The sequence below is a fragment of the Podarcis bocagei genome, assembly GCF_964188305.1.
Source record: "Podarcis bocagei genome assembly, chromosome: 2".
Taxonomy (NCBI): Eukaryota; Metazoa; Chordata; class Lepidosauria; order Squamata; family Lacertidae; genus Podarcis; species Podarcis bocagei.
In genome coordinates, this window is record NC_138126.1 from 99489986 (window position 1) to 99508761 (window position 18776).

Genomic DNA, 18776 nt, shown 5'->3' on the forward strand with positions numbered 1-18776 from the left:
TTGCAACATATCCCCACAGACATACAGGGCAGAATCCACAGCCACCCTCAGTCACCTCACTCTTCAATATGGTGTGCTCAAAGGACACCCATTTCTGCAACTCATGTGGTGCCTCTCAGTTGGCCTATGATCAAATAAGCATGTCAGATGCTCACCTCACTGCCACGTCTCTTTTTAGGAAACAGCTAGGTGGATCTACCACCTGATTCCTACGTCTGCCTATGAGCTACTGGAAAACCCATCTTCCTCCACTGCTCATGCTGGTACAATGTTTTCCCCCAGATATGGAGCTCTAGAAAAAGAGGACACCCCCACCCTAATATTTAGTCTTATATTTTTGTTTATTTATTGCCCGCCTTCACCCAATGATCCCAGGGCAGGATTCAGCATAAAAACACAATGTTAGAAACCATTTTAGAACAACCTGACAATTATCTTCCTACGCAAAGGAACAAAAAAGAAAGACTAGACCATTCTGGGGAGGAGAGAAAGGAACTCTTCCCACTAAAAGTTTCCAGGTTGATGTTAGAATTTCTTCTGTAAGCCGCTTTGGTATTTTATATGAGCGAGAAACCAATGCTGCTATTCATTATCAGATTTAAGAATGTGAAAGCTCTATACTAAATACACTGTGGGAGGAGACTTTTAAGTGACTTTTTTCATTGCTGGGAAACACATGTGGACCATCATGTCAGAAATGTGGTATAGGAGTTGAGGGCAAGCTTCAGTTTAAAGAGCTGGCCCTTACTCTGGAAGAGGAAAGAGGGGTGGGGGACCTATGGACTCCTCCAGATACTGCAAGACTTCCATCAGCTCCAGCTGGCGTGGCCAACGGTCAGGTAATGAGGCGAGTCCAGCAACACCTAGAGAGCCAGTCACTGGTTATTCACGCCTGTTCCAGGAATTCACAGAATATGAGCAGATGGACCTTCCTTTGGAATTTTCTCCTTAGGATAGATATTGACACATGCTGAAACACCCAATTCCTCAGACATTTACAGCACACGAACTTGTCTCAGAAGCTTTAGCCATGATGGCACACTGACCCGGCAACCCAAGCAACATGTGTCCTCCACAGACTTGGCCGGGAGCGAATCTTCTCATGCATTGCTTGCCAGATGACGAAACACACAAGCATTCCTCAAATTATACTACAGCCTCTGATGCATGCTGGAGGTTTTGAACAAAACCCTAAGTTTTAAGATTTGCATTTGCCAGAACAGCTTGTTTGGTATGCAAGGAGGCAGGGCGGGTTATAGCTATGATTTAGAGCTGCAGTGTCTCTTTCCTAGCCCCGTCCAAACTTTTCCTGCGAACCTACTGCTCAAGGAGGCACCCTGTGGATCCTGTTGCTGGAAGAACTCTGTTTATGATGAGTGGGTTTGGGGAAAGGAAGTATGGCAAGGGAGGATCAGGTCATCCCCCTTCCTCCAGTGAAAGAACCCGCTTGACTTCGTTTCCCAATTATGGTTCAAATCTTAAGAAAACATTTCATCACAGAATGCACAAAGGCGAAAGTTCTGGGAAGTCTGACGTAAGGACAAATAGACAGAAAACAGAAGATCACTGCACCAACACACCATCAAGGGTAGCAAACAGAGTACAAGAATTGCACATCATCCATCAGACAGAAAGATGGAGGAATGTATTGGGGGTCCCACGTTGGCAACCATCAAGGGGATGAGTGGAATCCTCCTAGAGATCAAAGCCTTTGTTTCTCAAAGGACCACAGAAGACAGTATGCCATCACTCCTGTCTCAATAGACCAGCTATTTTAGTTGGCAGTCACTTGCTTCTACGGTCCCCACTTTTAAATTCCCAATGGCTCACGTGCTGTTACTTTAAATAAGAGTAAGAATCAGCTTGATAAGATAAAATGCCCCCAGTTACAAGCACTTTTTAATTCAAGCCAAGAGCAGGGCTGGGCGATATTAGGTTTTCAACATTGCAGTGTATCACCAGCCAAACACTGCGGTTTGGCGATACACCACGATGTTGAAAAAAGTGGCATTGGTCCTGGCCCTTGAGGCACTGGGTGAAACTGCCACAGCTCTCACCGCGGGAGCTGGGGCTCTTTCACCCCTGCGCCTTGCAGGTCGGGGCCAATGCCCAAGCCCGCTGCTCAGCTGGGGGGGGGGAGGATCCCGCCCGACAGCTGAGCAAGCCAGACCACTCCCCAAGATGGAGGGAGCCCTGTAATGGAGCCTGACAGCTTCCGTTGGCAGGCTCCTTTGCCAGCAGGGGGAAGAGGGTGGGTAAACGACCTTCTTCTCCTGGGAGAAAGAGGCCGCTTAGTTTCCTCATCCACCCAGCTGAGGGAGCCCAAATCCTTCTCCCACTCCTTTGCCAGCAGGGGGAAGAGGGTGGGTAAACGACCTTCTTCTCCTGGGAGAAAGAGGCCGCTTAGTTTCCTCATCCACCCAGCTGAGGGAGCCCAAATCCTTCTCCCACTTGCACACTAGCTGAAGAAGAAACAGGGCTTCCTCAGCTGGGGAGTGGGAGCAGTTTAACGGCGCCCCCACCCCGCCAATGGCTTGTGTGCAGAGTTCGGGGCTCTGTAAAACTGCTTGGCTGAGGCGAGGGCCGCTGCGCTCTCCTCAGCCAAGCATTTTAAAGACACGGAGGAAGGAACAAGCTGTATTGGCGCCTCACCAATGCAGCCTGTTTCTCCCTCTGCACTGGGTGCTGGAGGGACTCAGGAGTGGTAGTGGTTTCACCAGTGATATACCGCTGAGTGAAACCACCATTGCAGTTAGCTCCTCATAGCGATTCTGGGCGATATATTGCTCTATCGCCCAGGCCTACTCAAGAGCGGGCTTTTCTCCAAGATTCCACCACCTCCCACAATTTTCCCTTCTGCGGAAATCAAAGTGGCAAGGAAAGAAGGGGATTGCCTTCACTTTACACATCCCAGACAGACCTTTCTATTGCTATCATCCAGACTTGTTGGCAAGAGGCATGGCTTGGGGGATATTTGGACAGCCCTCAAGAATGATGGACATCTCTGGATCAATCTCTGGGAACTAGTTCTGCTAAAAAGGCCTGAAGGCTGTGGAACCAGCATACTATCAAGATGTATTTCAAGAAGAAGAAGAAGAAGAAGAAGAAGAAGAAGAAGAAGAAGAAGAAGAAGAAGAAGAAGAGTTTAGACTTGATATCCCGCCTTTCACTCCCTTTAAGAGTCTCAAAGTGGCTAACAATCTCCTTTCCCTTCCCTCCCTCCCAACAAACACTCTGTGAGGTGAGTGGGGCTGAGAGGCTTCAGAGAAGTGTGACTGGCCCAAGGTCAGCCAGCAGCTGCATGTGGAGGAGCGAGGAAGCGAACCCGGTTCACCAGATTACGAGCACACTGCTCTTAACCACTTCGCCACACTGGCTCTCAAGCCATTTTCCTCAAACATGCCCCTGGTATACTTTTTCTGTTGCAAGAACTCTGCCAACAGAAAGATCTGAAGTGCCCTTCTATGCAAGAAACCGCCCTGTTTAAAATGGCCCTAGCAATGAGAATCTGGGCACTGGATATCAAACAGCTTTACTGTTTTCAGTTATGGCTGTGAAAGAAACCCCTAATCCCGCCTCCCCTGCAGCTCCTTAAAAAAAGAGAAGACATTCTTCTCATAACTCTCCTCCTCCTCCCTGAACGCAAGCTCACCAGGGATGAGTTCAGAAGCCTCTTTTCTCCATATTTCCCAGGACTAGATTGTGGAGTACAACTTGCACACAATGCAGAATTGTTACCATGCATTTGTTTAGTCTATGGTTTCCAATAAAAAGGAATGAGCCTTCTATCTCTCTCCTCCTGCATTCCTCCCCCCTTTTCAACATCACTCATTACAACTACCCAGCTCAGAAACCAGAGACACCTTTCTAGCAGCTCAGTGGAAAAAAATACACTTTCGTTTCTACTGTCTACCTTTTCTGAAGTTTAGCTAAATTATGGGAATGGTTCGGCAGCTGAACCAAGCTCTTCCCTTGCCTGTATGCCTCCACCCCTCTGCCCCATGCACAAAACACATGGCTGTCGGTGCAACTGGCACCCTCCTTCCCTTGCTTCTGAACTCAAGACATTCTCATGTTCTGCCCTCTACCACTTCCTTAACTCCGTTTCTCACCATCGCAGGGGGCAGAGAAAACTAGCCAATAAGAAAAGACCTCATCTCCATTTAGCTCCAATGCATTTGGGAAGAAATTCCAGAGGAAACCCCCCCCCCCCAGATTTTTGCGTTTAAGAAAATGTGTTCTGTGCCACATTCTGTCTATGCTAGTTATAGCAAGAACTTTAGCTATGCAACCAATTGCAGCTTTTTGGCATGGCCATAAGGAAAGGCCTGAAGGTTTTTATAAAGAATTGGCAGGCAGTTCCTTTACGATACCTACTCCCAGGTGCACCGTGTCCTGCTAGCACAGACATGTGTACAGTACAAAACCCCACAAAAGCAGGCACATGCCGATAAATACACACACCCCTGAAACATTCCTCCTTTGAAATAGCACCACCACCGCCTCACAAAAACAAAACAGGGCTCTGAATATTATCCCCCCACCTACACCAGCGGCTTTCCAGAATTCTGCTACCCAATTCTATATAGTGGGTAGGTTGGCTCTAAGAGACCAAGGGCAAAACAGTGTGCAAATTTGTGCCTAAGGGTACCAATGTGAGCATGCACACAAATAATTCTGTCAACCGAAGTTCCCCTTTTATTTACAGTCTGGTCTCTCAGAGCCAAGCACGCAATCTAATCCAAACATGGACCCAACATTGCCTATTAAAATAAATCCAATGCAAACAAGGTATTGCAGTGCTTAGAGCAGGGGCGAGGAGCCCCCAGCCCAAATTTGTCTCAGCACAGATCTCCAAGATGGCCCGTGGCGCAGCAGCTTCAAAACCACAGGCAGTTGCCCCAAACTTGATGTCGTATGTGATGCTAGCTTCAGGGAGGGGGAGAAATAGCTGGAGCATCTGCAGAATAGAGCTCTCTGTGTGGAACACTATTACACTCTGCTTGGCCCTTGGGAAGCACAGAGCCCAGGGCTTGCAAAGCCACAGTGTTTCCCAACAGCCGAGCTGGCTGCTGGGCATCTGGGAAGCGCCATGCAAAGTTGCATTGCAAAAGCCAAGCATGGCTATTGCTTTCATGAAAAGAAAAGCAAAACTGGGGATTCCCAAAGCAACAAGGCAGATGATCCGTTTCATCTGCAAATGCCAAGACAATCTCTTTTGTTTTAACATGCTTGAACTGAATAAGGCATTCCACTGCTGTGTATACCCTGCAGCTTTGAAAACACATTCCTAAGCATATGCTTTTCCCATCAAAGATTTATGGGAAGTGCAGTTTACCCGAGTCACAATTCTCAGCAACCTGTAACAAACTACAGCACCTAGAATTCTTTTAGGGCCAGAATGTGATTTGGGTGTTTCAAGGTATTGGGTGCATACAGAACAATGGTCCACCTGGATCTGCATCATTTACTTTAGCCTTCCCCAACCCCCCACATGCTGTTGGGACTACAGCTCCCAACTTAACTGACCATTAGCCATGCTGGTAGGAGTTTGAGTCCAGCAACACCTGCGGGGCAACCAGTTAAGGAAGGCTGGTCTGCACTGACTGGCAGCAGCTCTCCAAAGTTTCAGAAAAGAGATGCCAGGGGTTGAAACAGATCCCTTCTGTATGCAATGCATGTGCTCTATCTCTGAGCTACAGCTCTACTCTTGTGTGTAGTTATTTACAACAGAACCAGTTAATTCTCATCTGGGTTACGTAGGCCTCTGATTTTCCAAGTGAGGAAAATCCAAGTGGCTTTGCTAAAACTCTTCCGGGAAACGGATCATCTGCCTTGTTGCTTTGGGAATCCCCAGTTTTGCTTTTCTTTTCATGAAAGCAATAGCTGTGCTTGGCCTTTGCAATGCAACTTTGCATGGCGTTTCCCAAACGCCCAGCAGCCAGCTCGGCTGTTGGGAAGCACTGTGGCTTTGCAAGCCCTGGGCTCTGTGCTTCCCAAGGGCCAAGCAGAGTGTAATAGTGTTCCACACATAGAACATGCCTTTGCAAGTTGGGATTTAAATGTACGCCCCTGGTTTTCAGCAAGAAGACAGCCATTACTCTGCTTGACACAGGGGCCATCAATCACCTTCCCAACTTTTTCCAGCTCTGTGCCATTTTGTACAAGCCTCAAGTATTTATATAAAAAAACAACCAAGCACTTAGGAAGTCACTCCCCTGACAGCGCAACTACAAATTGCACATGATCTCAATTTGCATGGGAATGCAAAGGTGAGCAATCCCTAAAAGCAGTGCTAATGGAAAAACTGAAGGATGACACTGGGCCATGGGGAGGAATGTTTACAGCTTGAACCTGGCTCTGTTTAGTCTCCATTTACTGCTTTGGAGCTATTGTTTTACGGTGAAGGAAAGCAGGCAGTCGCCAGCACTTGCAGGCATGGGGCATCTGGAGCTGGGTTATCCAAGCCAAAACCATCCATGAGCCAGCTAGCACAAGAAACTCTGGGCAGCTTCAGACTGAAACTTCTAAGGCTAAACACGTTAAACCAGAAAAACAGCTTTGTGCAGAGCTTTCAGCCTGATCTTCATTGTGGGTTGCTGTCCCATAGCCCCCAGTCAGACTTGGTTACAAGCAGAATAGTGACCCAAATGGTTGACTTGCATTCACTACCATGCAGTTTATTGAGGACTCTGGAATCAGATGGAATGAAAGGGATGGAAAGAAGCAGGACCTAAGGATGCAAAGTTCAGCAGGTTATGTTACCTTTGATCTTGGAAGGCAGCATCTCCTGCCCCCTTAACCCACAGAATCGTAGAACTGAAGGGTTGGAAGGGACCCTGAGAGTCATCTAGTCCAACCCTCTGCAATGCAGGAATCTCAACTAGATCATACATGACAGGTGGCCATCCAACCTCTGCTTTGAAACCTACAAGGAAAGAGAATCTGCCACCTCTTGTGGAAGTCTGCTCCACTGTCAAACAGCTCTTACTGTCCCAAAGTTCTTCTTGATGCTTAGTCGGAATTTCAAATACAGCATTTAGCAGCCAGTACCTGCAGATGCGGGTGGCGCTGTGGGTTAAACCACAGAGCCCAGGGCTTGCCAATCAGAAGGTCGGCGGTTCGAATCCCCACAACGGGGTGAGCTCCCATCGCTCAGTCCCTGCTCCTGCCAACCTAGCAGTTCGAAAGCATGTCAAAGTGCAAGTAGATAAATAGGTACCGCTCCGGTGGGAAGGTAAACAGCATTTCCATGCACTGCTCTGGTTTCGCCAGAAGCGGCTTAGTCATGCTTGCCACATGACCCGGAAGCTGTACGCTGGCTCCCTCGGCCAGTAAAGCGAGATGAGCACCGCAACCCTAGAGTTGTCCTGGACCTAATGGTCAGGGGTCCCTTTACCTTTACCTGCAGATTAAACATCCCTTTGAAACAAACAAACAAGCAAACAAAAGATTTTTAAATGTCACTATTAGACTTGTGCAATGCCATTTTGTGCATAATGGGGGTGGGGACTTGTCCAACTCAGTATCCCACCTCCACCCAAAGTTTCTTCAGTGGAAGAATGTTAAGGAGAGCAATGCACAGTTAACTTTCCCTAGCTCACGGCTGTGCCTTATGGCTAGGCCAGGCTCCGTCCAACCTGTCCTGTCCCCCTCTTACACCCAAGCACTGCCTGGCACAGGCAGCATAATGCTATCCATGAGTCACCACTGAAGTCAGTGAGACTTACTCCTGGGTAAATATGTGGACAGGTGCTGTGGACAAAAGGTAGCCTCTCTGCACAATTCTTGCACTGTTAAAATGAAGCACTATTTGGGCAGGAATGTGCCTGCCAGCCCCCACAAAGGAAAGCAACATAAACTTGCATTGTGGTTACTTGCTAAAGAGAGGTGGGAAGGCAGCTTCCGCCGGTGAGCAGGCTATCAGCAGCCTCAGTGTAGAACACTATGGTAATCATACCTGCCCACTTAACTTCCTGACTGCCAATGACAGCAGAATAGCAAAAGGGCCAATTCTTGCAACCACTGGGTTTGCGGTTGCCATCTGGCACTGATGAGGCTGCCTGTATCCTGTCCATCACCGATTACACAAAGCCACAAAGTCACATGTTCCATAATGCTTTTTAATGCACTCTACTGCAAGTTTCAGCTGTTAAACACGTTTGTACTGATGCACAAGCCTTCAGCATTGCTCGTGCAGGGCCCACATACAAATGTCCGGCCATGGGCAGAGACCATACACACAGCTGAATTTCAAACAGAATTTTTACAGGGTGTTGGCCTTAATTATCAAGTTTCTACGGAAAAACCGAAGAAACTGCCCAGCTTCTGACTCAAAGCTTACTGACATGTTAACAGAATTGTCCTAGCTCTGCAGAACAGTAAGGGCAGACAATCACCACAGCTACACCAAAAGTGAAACAATCAAAACCTATTATAATTGCCTGGTTATGTTCTAGAGACTCAATTGCTAACCAGTGTTAGTACCTCAGATATATAATCTAATCGCCAAATGGCACCTTAAACCTAGGTTATGGTTGCCACAACGGAATATCTAGGTGTCATCCCCACCCCCGGTTGAAATATTAGTATTAGTATTATTAAGAATAATAATAATTTCATTTCTATACTGCTTTATAGTTTAAGGAACAAATCTCAAAGCAGTTTACAACACATTAAAACACTGAATAAAACAATCCAGAATGCAGTGGACCCTATGGATATGAGATTAATTTGTTCCAGGGGTCCGTTCGCACCCCAAAAATAACGTAAATAGAGGTGCGCTTCTGCGCATGCACGTGGTGCGATTGAGCGTTTCTGCACATGCGCGTGCGGCAAAACCCGGAAGTATACACTTCCGGGTTTGCCATGGCCCTAACCCAAAGATTCCGTATCCAGAGGGATACGTAAGTAGAGGTACGATTGTAAAACAAATACAAGCTACTGGGAAATTATTTCAGATCCTTCTCTAAGTGACACTTTGCTTTCCCCAGTCACGAACCTGGCACCCAGAAATCTCCCAAGTGGTTGCAACTGGACCTATGCCAGTTGCAAAATGCGCTTGGTGCCTGGCTAATTTCTAACACTGTTCCCAACACATTCAACACTGGCTGATTTTTTAGCGTTTGCTGTAATCCACACAGAGAAGGTGTTCCAAAGCCTTGGTGCAGCCCACAAAGCAGCCCTTTGTCTCTGATACCCACTTGCTTGGCCATGCAAGGACAATGGCACAGCAAACAAGGATGGCAAAGCAGATCTGAAAGCCTAGGTAGGTTGCTATGGGGGCAGGTGGTACTTTAGGTAACCATACCCAAAACCATTTAAAGATTTAAAGGCCAAACCTTCCATATAAATTAAGCCCAGAAATGGACAGGTAACCAAATGAAGCTGGAACAAATCGGGCTTCCATATTTTAAACCACAGAGCCTAGGACTTGCCAATCAGAAGGTCGGCGGTTCTAATCCCCGCGACGGGGTGAGCTCCTGTTGCTCGGTCCCTGCTCCTGCCAACCTAGCAGTTCGAAAGCACAAAGTGCAAGTAGATAAATAGGTACCGCTCTGGCAGGAAGGTAAACGGCGTTTCCGTGCGCTGCTCTGGTTCGCCAGAAGCGGCTTAGTCATGCTGGCCACATGACCCGGAAGCTGTACGCCGGCTCCCTCGGCCAGTAAAGCGAGATGAGCGCCGCAACCCCAGAGTCGGTCACGACTGGACCTAATGGTCAGGGTTCCCTTTACCTTTACACTTCCGAAAAGTGTTTAAAAGGCAGCCCCACGAAGAACACATTGCATAAGTCTAGTCTGGGAGTAAACAAAACATAGATAACTAATGCTAAGCATGTCTTCAAGAAAGAACTAAGTTGTTGAATCAACCAAAGCTGATAAAAATCACCAGGGTCCAAGTGTATGGGCCAAGCTGCACACTTGCTCCTACGAGGGCAGTACAGCCCCATCCAAAGTAGAATGAATACCACTTTTTGATACTAGCCAAAATTCCTGGCGAGCCAACAGTACTTCTCTCTTATCTGGGTTTCCTGTCATTTGATCTCTATTTGCTGGGTGCTGCTACCCTCCTGCTTTCCTAGAATGTTTTGCAACACGTCACCCAAAGAATGGATGACCCACTTGACCTTCCACTGCAGAGTCCACTTCGTCTTCTGTTCTTCCCTTTTTATTTCCGGGTACATGTTGACTTTTGATTAAAGGGCTTCTTTGGAAAAACTGAGCTCTCCAAGAGAGACCTTGCTGACAAGGCTGATCTTTGACAAGGATTTTAAGCCAAAATAGTCATCATTGCTAGTAAAGGCACAATTCAGACGGTTGAAAGGCTATTTTAAATCTAGATAAGCACTAACATTTCATGCACAATAACCTTTCCTTCATTCTAGGAAACCCCATGCCTAGGATTCCCCAATGTGACACCCGGGGTTCCAGCAGACACCCCCCCCTGACACCCACAAAGGACACCTGCTACTCTCAGTTAAAAAACACTGAGAGGGATATTTTTGATTGTTTCGTAGTGGAGGGTCTGGTATTTCTGTGTGCTTTATTTGTTTCATAGGTATTTTGTCTGTTTTTTGCAGCGAGGGGTTCTGAGCACTGTCAGCTTTTCTTCTGTGAAACGGGTATTTTGCGGTGCCCCTGACAGTCTATTTTGGCTTGTAAATATTTCTTTACAGTGCTTTTTAGGATATTACATTGTTGTATTGTACTTCAATATTTTATTGCAAGCCACCCCAATAACTTATTGAAAGAACAGAGTATTAATCACTACTGTCCAGAGTGGCTAGACATGGCTTCGCCTGGCTCGAAACCACCTACTATCAAGACCCAGAATCGTTTAGTGTTTCCGTCCTCATGCATACTCCCGGCTCCTCAAGCACACAGGTTAAAAGCACGGAGCACACATCTCAATTGTTTGCTTGCGTCACAGCAAGGCTTATCTAGGATAGTTCTTCCTCGAATGGCATATAGGTTGTTTAGACTATCACAATCCCCTGCCAGGATGGTAACCTCCTACAGCCCCTCCTTTCTATTGTGCATGAATAACTTGTACTCATTATGCTATCAGGCGAGTCATAAGCAATCCCTTTTTCAATACTACAGTGGTGCCTCGCAAGACGAAAAGAATCCGTTCTGTGATTCTCTTCGTCTAGCGTTTTTTTCGTCTTGCGAAGCAAGCCCATTGACGGATTAGCGGATTAGCGGTATTAGCGGCTTATCTGCTGATCGGATCAGCTGATAAGCGGCTTAGCGGCTTAGAAAAAGGGGGGGGAGGGGAAAAAACCAGCAGGAACTCGCAAGACATTGTCGTCTTGCGAAGCAAGCCCATAGGAAATTCGTTTTGCGAAGCACCAAAACGGAAAACTCTTTCGTCTAGCGAGTTTTCCGTCTTGCGAGGCATTCGTCTTGCGGGGCACCACTGTATTTGCACCTGCAAATGTCCTGGGGTTGTCACACTGCTTCATTTCCTGTCAGGGCATTTCTTCGGCTGAAATCCTGCAACTTTTCCCCCCACACCACAAATATTTCTCATCTCACTTTTGTTGAGCTACATACATTGTTGAGCCCTCTAATGGAGCAGCACTGGGGGAAAAGCATAGCAGAACTAAGAAAGCAGAACGAACCCACCTTAAAAGCACCATTATGTTGTGTCGAGAACACGCTGCAGAATGCACAAGCTCAATAAAACAACGCTCTGAGGGAAACGGCGTTGGCTCCTTGCCTTGTGGCACTAATCTCACTAGGATAACGCAGCTCTCTTGAGTGATGCAAAGGGACAAGAGAATGGCTGAGCCAGACAAGTCCCTACAGAAAATGGGATCTCCAGCACAAGGACTCCGTTCTCTCTGCTGTGCAGTCACGTGACTTTTGAGAGAGGGATTCAGGCAGGCTGGCTCAGTTTCAGGCCTTGGGCCTAACTCCACCTTCAGTCTTCAATAGCGACAATAACTTCAGAGCATGGGGAGGGAGTTCAACATTCAAAAGCTCCACTTCGTTGCCAAGCCAGATGTTCCTGCTTTCAAGATGTTAGTGTTTCCTCTGTAACCAGCCTTCCCCGCCCCCCCCCCCAAAAAAAACCCTGCCCAAACATCTCAGCAGTCTCTGTGCCTTTTGGGGTTTAATCCAAAAACCTGATTTATTCCCTTGTGTTTATCAGGGGTAACTGAAATTAATAACAGAATTGTTTAACCTGGACGGTTAAGTCCAGTCAAAGGCGACTATGGGGTTGTGGCGCTCATCTCGTTTGCAGGCCGAGGGCGCCAGTGTTTGTCCACAGACAGCTTTCCGGGTCATGTGGCTAGCATGACTAAACCGCTTCTGGCGCAATGGACGGAAAACAGAAACACTGTTTACTTTCTTGCCACAGCGGTACCTGTTTATCTACTTGCACTGGTGTGCTTTCGAACTGCTAGGGACAGAGCAACGGGAGCTCACTCTGTCTTGGGGATTTGAACCGCCAACCTTCTGACCGGCAAGCCCAATAGGGGGTTGGACTAGATGATCCTCAGGGTCCCTTCTAACTCTACAATTCTATGCTTCTATGAATAAGCACCAGGATTGGGAAGCACAGGGGCCACACATATTTTAAAGCTAGGCCTCTCAAACCTGCAGCTTTCATAATTTACTGTGTAAGTACACACTAAACCAAGAATCTAACCTTGCCAGTGCAGCTTTAACACACCCTGTGAACACAGCTCAGGCGAATAAGCCCAATGAGATGTTATTTATACAGAACATGCTGAATTAAGACAATGGAAACCTACCACTCACACCCTCATACATTTCGTGTCCTTGATCAGAAAGTAAGAACTAACCTGCTCCAGCTTAAATTGTTTATTCAACCACCCTGGGACCCGTGCCAAGCTTTGCAAACACCCAATGCAAGGAGAACTACTTTTGTTAACGGGAATAGAGCTGCTCAAATCTGCTGTATGGCTTCCCACAGGTGGCTACGCATGAGATAAGGAGGGAAAAGGCAGACAAACAGGAGGAACAGATACAAGAGACTGGCTTCTTCTGAAGGATCAAAGAGCTGCAACATCTGTCCAAGGAGAGCAGTCGAAAAAGACAGCAGTCACCTTGCTTTATCCAAATGTAAAGAATTCACAGATGAATCCAAGGAAGCAATGACTCAAGCCGCCATTTTACATTTTCCATCATGTATATTGACAGAGTCAGAATAGGTTCCTGTGGGAAATAGCCATCTAGCACTGGGCTGATGATGGCCGGCCAAGCACACATGTCAGAAGGTGTTAATGGCAGGCCAGCTTATCCTCTCAATTGTATGTTCATGTCAGAATGTGCCCTCTTTGTAAACACACAGTCAAGAGGTGAAGCCTTCGATTTGAGATAACTCTCAGTTACCTAGCCTCTCTGATGACCCTGGGACTCCTTATCATGTAAGCAGGCTCAGGAAAGCGCTTATGTGGAAGTATCACTTTCATTGTGTAGAACTGGGGATCAGTTACACAGAGACCACAATAGGGAACAAAGGGAGATGTTTCAGGCTGCATCCATGCTGGGGCTCTGATGTTAAAAAACATACGGAAATGTAAAGGTTGCAACTCTACCATGTCAAGAGGATAGTATTTAGCACAGGGGAAGAAAAAAACAAAAACCTAATCAAGAGAAATGAAGCCCCTAAACTGCCTCTCCTCCTAGGCTGTGCACTGACTCAAGAGTGATATTTTGATTTTTTTTTTTTAAATGTGGAAGCATAAAGCATGCTAATTATGTAACTGCATGCAGATGCATTTAGATTTCCAGCATTTATTCCAGTTACAGAATATGTATTTCTTGGCACAGACTCTGCAATGCTTTTAGTACAGAAATTTAACTACATTATTGTGAAAACGAAAACAGCTCAGTCAATAGAACACAATACTCTTTAATCTAAGGGTTGTGGGTTCAAGCCCCACATTGGGGAAAGAGATTCCCGCATTGCAGGGGGTTGGACTGGATGACCCTTGTGGTCCCTTCCAACCCTACAATTCTATGATTCTGTAAGCATGGTGACTAAATCTGTGCCTTTGGGCAATATCCAAAAAAGACAAGAGGCCAGCAGGCAGTCAGATAAAACTTAGCTTTTAACACCAAGTCATTTTGTTAGATCACTGAAGCCACTTCGAGATTCCCACCTTCTCCAGGCACATCTGCTTGCAAACACTTTTCAGTTCCCCACCTGTACTTTTTAATCCCAGGTGGAGAAGACCAGGAACATTTAAGACTTTTCCAAGGGAAAAGTTCAACTTCCTCCATTCTCTCTGATCCCTGTTTTCAAAGGCAGGGAGGAAGTCACTAGTAAATGCATTCTCTTCTCCACCCATCCCCTGCTATTTTTCACCCACACTGGAATCTCGCCAATTGCAGACCAGACAAATATGCCATTTAAATACTAGGAGGAAAGATTAAGGGACTCAGGAAGTTGGCTGGTTGGCAGGGGTGAGGAGGTCAGTAGAGCTTGAGGCACAATGGCAGGTGAGGAGGTTTCAGGTCAGGATGCTACTTGAGTTGCTATTAAGTGCACAGAAAGAAGCGTGTGGGATGCGCTTAAGAAACTCACAACAACCTATTGCATCAACTGCAGGAATGCAAAAGCCGAGCTACAGAAAGCTAGCAACTGACTTGCTCCTCCAAACTTCTCAAGCAAAGAAAGACTCTTCTCACTGTACAAATTTACATAAAGCAGCTAGAGTTGGTACCAAAGTACAGGTAAGCCTCAGTATCCTGCTAACAGGCCTGTTCTGCTGTTGCAACAGCTGTGCTCTCTGTTTTGCCCGGTCACCAGAAATTTAGCTAAACACTGTCATGTCATGCAAATAAAGCTACTGGTTCTTTTGAGGCCACAACAATATTTGAGGCCGCAACAAAGCTGAAGGGCTAGATTTCCCTGCTGAGGAACAGGTTGTTCTGTGTCCTCCCTTTGAAAACTTAATATTGTGATACAGATTTAGCCAACTCCTCCATGGTCAATTTGTCAAAGGTGTGAAAGACACACAATTCTCTGCTAATAAAGGCTGGGAAGCCCTCAAAGGTTTTGAAGGCAGATCACTGAGTAAGAACAACCTGACCCAGCTGGGGAGTTTTTACAAAGCAGGAATGATCACCCTGGATTTTATGGGGAACAATACACAGCCTGGTTGAAAACAAGAGGATCAGAGTAGATATATTAAGTGTTTCTTAGTGAGGAAGCAGCCACCTTGAGCCAGGCACTGTTTCTTCTGAAGTTGCTATAAATAAACTAAGCTCCAGGCCCCATCTGGGAGCCACACAAAACTTCGTGCAGGTTATCAGGATACTATAAATTTTTATATATATATAAGCTGCAGATAAAAGCCATAAAAAGCATATTGAAATAATGAGTTAAGCCAAGTGATTTTAAGGGATATTCATTATATAAACATATATTCATTATGTTCATTATCTGGTCTAAAATGAAATCTGAGTTTAGTATAAATATGCTAAATCCAACATTTCTCTTAAAACTGAATTCAGGATCCTCTAACAAAAGGGTCACCAAACCTTTTGGACCAGCGGGCACATTTTGAAATACTGTGGGTGCCAGTCGCAAAATGGCTTCCATGAAGTGGGTGCATAATTGTATTTTCATGAATTGGGTCCTATAATTGTATTTTCATACTTGAATTTCTGCCCGCCATAGAGCTCTTAAATACAGTGGTGCCTCGCAAGACGAAAAGAATCCGTTCCGTGATTCTCTTCATCTAGCGGTTTTTTCGTCTTGCGAAGCAATGACGGATTAGCGCTATTAGCGGCTTATCTGCTGATCGGATCAGCTGATAAGCGGCTTCGCGGCTTAGAAAAAGGGGGGAAAGGGAAAAAAACCAGCAGGAACTCGCAAGACATTGTCGTCTTGCGAAGCAAGCCCATAGGAAATTCGTTTTGCGAAGCACCTCCAAAATGGAAAACTCTTTCGGCTAGCGAGTTTTCCGTCTTGCGAGGCATTCGTCTTGCGGGGCACCACTGTACACGCAAGAACCCTCCCTTCCAATGCCAAACCTGAAACCAAAACATAGGCTGCCATCCTATGTCCTCTTACATGGGAGTAAGCCCCATTAAACACGAAGAGACTTACTTCTGAGTAGACATGTATACAATTGTGATGCAAGTCAACCATACGGTACAATTGGTTTTAGCTCCTGCACAGGAGGAGACATGCCCAAGCCTCTTTGTTTTCACATGAGCTGGGGGGACATTCTTAAACATCCATCCATCTTGTGTAATAGTATTTGGAGAAAATAACCATGTAGCCTGTGAGTCAGTTTGGACTCACAGCTGTCCATGGAGGCACAGTTCAATTCTGTGTCCAGGGCAGCTGTCTACCAGGTCCATCTGGTACACACGCTGAGACCCTATCTGCCCACGGACTGTATCGCCAGAGTGGTGCATGCTCTGGTTATCTCCCTCTTGGACTACTGCAATGCGCTCTATGTGGGGCTACCTTTGAAGGGGACTCGGAAACTACTATTAAACCAGAATGCAGCAGCTAGACTAGTGACTGGGGGCAGCCGCCGAGACCACGTAACACCGGTCCCAAAAGATCCACAATGGCTCCCAGTACATTTCTGAGCACAATTCCAAGTGTTGGTGCTGACCGTTAAAGCCCTAAACAGTATTGGCCCAGTATACCTGAAGAACCGTCTCCACCCCTTCGTTCAGCCCGGACACTGAGGTCCAGCACCGAGGGCCTTCTGGTGGTTCCCTCACTGTGAGTAGTGAAGCTACAGGGAACCAGGCAGAGGGCCTTCTCAATAGTGGCGCCCGCCCTGTGGAACACCCTCCCATCAGATGTTAAGGAGACGAGTAATTATATAACATTTAAGAAACATCTAAGGCAGCCCTGTATAGGGAAGCTTTTTAAGGTTTAATGTTTAACCATATTTTTATATATGCTGGAAGTTATGCAGAGTGGCAACCCAGTCAGATGGGCAGGGTACAAATTATTATTATTATATCTGAACTCAGAAGAACCTACCACAAGAAAGACGCATCCTGCTTGCTAACGGAAAGAGACAGGCTACAGAGATTTGAAGAGCCAGAAAACAAGGCAGAAGCAGGAAAAGTGCATGAAAAGGGAGGAGAAAACAGCAGCTCTTTAGGACGCCAGGGATTCCTAATGCCCTGTTGCTCATCACTCACAGCTCTGACTCACTCATTGGCTGAAAACACTGACAGGAGTTTAGCAGACATCACTTAGAAGGATATGGGCATATTTTGCTTCACAACTTTCTTTACAGGAAATCAGGAGACTTAAAAAAAATGAATGCTTAGAGTCTGGGGCCACCGCTTGGGGGTGCCAATGAAGACCTTCTCAAGTACCATGGCATACATGGGCAGTGCAAAGGGAACCCCTGTTCTGACACATAGGGAGGGAAATAACAAACTTTTTATTGAGAAATGGTTTATTGAATACCTACGAACAAATCGCACACAGATCAAGACATTAGCGGGACTATTGTAAAGGCTTGCAGTTTCTTAAAAGTAACAGATAAAAAAAAGAATAATTTGGGATACGCAGGAAAAGACAAAAACAATTTTAAGGAACCGCAGAAAGAGGGGGAGAGAAGTCAAGATTTAAAACGACAGAATTACCGTTGATTGATTTGTGAAATGTTTTCTTTGTTATAACTGAAAACCATAAATAAATATTTAAAAAAAAAAAAAACAGGGAGGGAAGAAGGGGTGGAGACAGGAGACAACAAATAAAAAGTCTGCTATTCTTTGCACGCAGGGGGCATATTTCAAGGCAAGCTTTATAAATATCATCCCATAGCTCATGTTTGTTGTATTTATTGCCACCATTTATGACTATCAAACAAAGTTGACATTTACTTTCCATCTCATGGTGAAACATACGCTGCTTTTGCCAGCAATTATTTACCAGCTTGGCTTCGGATAAAACCCGGAGCAACAGATTGTGGGGCAGCCTTGTACTCGGTCGTGGCCCCTTGTCCTCAAGGGAGTGATCTTCCTAAGCACTAAAAAATAAATTAATTCCACTTCACAATTGCTCCCTTGCCTCTAAGCCATGTGCACTGCATGCCCAGACATTGTGGTGGTGTAAAAAGCTTTCTTTAGTTGCAAAACCAGTATGTTTCTAATCCAGCTATTATGCCTGCTTCTTCAGGAAATGCACGATTTACAAAAAGGGCAAGGATTTAACCAGGTGTTTTCTCAGAGCATATTTAGACAGGTTCACTTCCAGTTTGAAAGCAATGCTAGGTAATTGGGCTCCAAACTTTTTTATTATTAATCCTTTGAGAATGTTTAATTTTTTGCTCACAGTTTTGCATGAATCAGGGCTGCAGCCCACACTATTCATGGCTTTGCTTGCAATTCCATTTGCAGCCTAGGTGGAACTTAAACAGCTATTAGAATTCACCCCAGAACTGGCCCTGCTAAAAATCATCCAAGATAATAATGCTCACGCACACTATAAAGAGCTCATAATCTACCTACTCTCATCAGCCAGAAACAACATAGCCAGACACTGGAAAGACCTGTCAGGAGTAAACATGGACCAATGGTATCAAACTACATGGAAAACAGCCTTATTAGAAAAATTAACCAATAGACTGAATGAAACTGTCACGGGGACAAATAGAATATATGCCTTCACTCCAGTATGGCTCCCCTTTATCACATACATAGCCCAACAAGACAACAAGAACTCACCGACAGCATTTGAATCAATATGGTTGACCTGCCCCCACATCCCCCACCCCTCATGAACAAATCTCACTGCAGCCAACTAAAGAT

General features: G+C 45.9%; 1 protein-coding gene across 1 annotated transcript in view; it reads right to left on the minus strand.

Annotated features, from left to right (window-relative positions):
- Positions 1–18776, minus strand: part of NHERF1 (NHERF family PDZ scaffold protein 1) — a 61513-nt gene that overhangs the window by 21007 nt on the left and 21730 nt on the right. The gene's annotated exons all lie outside the window — the stretch shown is intronic.